The following is a 3366-nucleotide window of genomic DNA, read 5'->3' on the forward strand; positions in this document are numbered from 1 at the left end:
TGGGTCACGTTGACCAGTCGAGTCATTTGGAAATATCTCGAGCAACTGTCCGGTTCTAGAGGGGAAAACTCCAACCTGAGGGCCTGCTGCTTACGGCCCCTTTGGCCGACGAAGACATTCCCCTAGCTGAGCTGCGATCCCTGATGCAGAGGCTCACTGCGACTGCCGTAGATGATGCTGCGGTTTCTGACTACGTTGACGTTGATAAGGACGATGACGCGTGTGCAGCTATGACTGATGACGGTGTGATTGCTGCTGTTGCCTCCGATGATGTGCAGCAAGACTGTGCCGATGACGCCGGTGAGAAACAAGGCTCCAACATTGACACTTTGCGTCCGCACTGACATTCTTTGAGCAGCGCAACAGCGTGGCTCAACTCTATGCAATTAGCAAAAGTTTGCAGGAATCGAGTGCCTACACTACTATGTAACAGCTGTCATTGACGAGATTTCTGTGTTTTAATTAAACCTTGCTCTGTAGGACGCTTCTATCCGGTCGTTTCATTTATCCGGATGTCCCGGTATCCGGACGATTTCGCCGGGAACGGCACCGTCCGGATAAACGGGGGTCGACTGTACAATACTAAAGGCGATCGCTTCAGGTGGTCAAATGACCGACACACACGTGGTCTCCTGCAGTTGGTGAAAAACACGCCGAGAGCAGACGGGCAATGTTTTGGAACCTTCGGGGAAATCGGGGAAACAAAATGATAAAGTGGGCCAGAAAAAAAACATTGAGATCATGGGCAATCAAGGACTGGAATTTAGCAATTAAAAATTACTCTCGGTTTATAAAAATAACTCTCGCCGAACTATAATAGTTCGGTTACCGCGGGACTCGAACTTCTCTTTAGTTTCAACTTGGCTCGATGCATAAAAACGAGAGAAATAAATAAAATAAAATAAAAATAAGAAATTCCAACGCTCACTCTAAAGGAGAATTGCATAATGTTCTGTAAAGCTCAACGAAGATGCACACAGATGTGGTTACCATACTTCGCCTGGCGCAGCGCAGAGCACGTGGGGTGAGGCGACGTTTCATATATACTATATGCCCGATGTCAAAATCGCAGGAACAGCACCACGTTGCGGGGGAACCAACAGAACCTCCCGCGCATTCGTCACAGTAATTGAAGTTGGACGCAGCAAACGTTGGAGTAGTTGTGGGATGGAGACATTCGTTATGAAATTTGGATACAAATATGCATCGGGAAACCCCGATGGAATAAGTTTTTGTGGCGTATAGTGCATTTTTGCCCAAATAAGGAAATATCGGGAAATGTCAAGAACTGTGGCGACTTGCTCAAGAATCGCGGATGGACTTCCACAACGCATACTTTCGTGTGGCTTCGTTTCGTTATCATTTTAACGTGAACGTGATAGTTTCGTTCATTTAATCTCTGGACTCGGAAAACGCGTAACTCATAGCAGAGCCATTTATTAGGAGAGTTTGGCCATTGGGAGGAGTCTGTACCCAAAGCGCGCCATTTGACGTCACACGATGGGCGGCGCCAAGCCCAGTGGCACCATTTTGGATCAGAGCTATCGCCTTGAAATCTAACATTCCACCATTTTGGAGCAGAGGCACGGCCTTGAAATCCCTCCGTGCCACCGCGGGTCGCTTTTCATCCCGGTCAAGTGGGCGGAGCGGTGACGTCTGTGACGTCACGGCGGCTGCCCCATCTCCGAGCGGCGAAAGATCACAGAATAGCCAAAAACGGGGGGGGGGGGATATGTTTATTAAGAAAATGAAAGGAAAGGTCAGCCAGACGAGGGTCGGCTTGCTATTCCAAACAAAAAGGGATAGGGAAGGAAAGAAAAATAAGAAAAGAAAAGGGGAATGAAAGAAAAATAAGAAAAGGGGAAGGAAAGAAAAATAAGAAAAGAAAAGGGGAAGAAAAGAAAAATAAGAAAAGAAATGGGAAGAAAAGGAGAAGAACAAAGCAAAGGAAAAGGAAAGGAGAAGAAATGAAAAGAAAAGGAAAAGAAGAAAGAGAAAGAAGCGAAGAAAATGAAAAGAAGGAAGAAAAGGAAGAGAAGAAAAGGAAAAGAAGAAAGAAAAAGAAGAAAAGAAAAGGAAAAGAAAAACTGAACTACAATACAAAACTAAAACTGAAAAGCCACACACACAGTCACACACGGCTCTAACTCATACTGCTAAGGCTGTTAAATTAATCAACAAATATCCTACCTTTCCTTTTACATTCTCCGGTGTCAGTTACCTAAATTATTTATTTCTTGACAAAAACAAACACTGGCTTGATGAATAGCAAGAGCGTTTACCATCGCGGCGTGAGGGCCGCAAAGTCTCTGTGCTATACACTCTATTTTTGGGAACCAAATGACCTCTCTCTAGACTCCCTGCGTGTCCCTTACGTATAGTCCCCAACGCTAAGAAAATTTTGCGTTTCAGTGCCCGGTATACCCGGTGTCTCAGTTAAATCTAAGGGCTAAATAATTTGCGAACGGGTGCACCAATCGAAGGGCTTTCTTTTTTACAAGGATCTCTCCGATACCACCTACACTCTTAGAAATGAACTTCACCGCATAGCACGCTCATAGCCAACCATGATCTTGAATGATATCGTTATCTGCCCTGATTTGTTGAAAACGGGAGGCGTACGCCTTTTTTGTGACAAATATGAACAGCATAAGTGTCACAGAAAAGGCGTACGCCTCCCGTTTACAACAAATCAGGGCATATAACGATATCATTCGAGATGATGGTTGGCTAGGAGCGTGCTATGCGGTGAAGTTCATTTTTAAGAGTGTACAAGCTCCGCATCGTGTGGATGAGTGGGAGGCGCTCTTTATTTAAATAGAAATTCAAACGAGTTTCCTGTAAAACCTCTAAATCAGGGCGCCGTCGGCATTAAAATGGGTACTACCCCTTTTGGGACCTTCAGTGGACATATTTTAGAGAAAAATGTGCCAACCAAGCGGGTCATTTGTTGCAGTAATTAACTGGTTTCGGTTTACATGTTTTTGTCGCGGCTGGTCGCGGTGAAGCGCAAAAGGACGCTCTTCCATTCCCTTATCCACCAATGAATTACGTGTTCTTGAGCTGACTTCGCAACGCGGAGCACTGAAGAAAAAGTTTGGCCCAGCGCTGTGCTAGTGGAAAGCATGTGATATCAAGGTACACTCTTAAAAATGAACTTCACCGCATAGCACGCTCATAGCCAACCATGATCTTGAATGATATCGTTATCTGCCCTGATTTGTTGAAAACGGGAGGCGTACGCCTTTTTTGTGACACTTATGCTGTTCATAATTGTCACACCAAAGTTTTCAACATATCATATATATAGCGATATCATTCAAGATGATGGTTAGCTAGGAGCGTGCTATGCGATGAAGTTCATTT

The sequence above is a fragment of the Ornithodoros turicata genome, chromosome 10 (assembly GCF_037126465.1).
Source record: "Ornithodoros turicata isolate Travis chromosome 10, ASM3712646v1, whole genome shotgun sequence".
Classification (NCBI taxonomy): Eukaryota; Metazoa; Arthropoda; class Arachnida; order Ixodida; family Argasidae; genus Ornithodoros; species Ornithodoros turicata.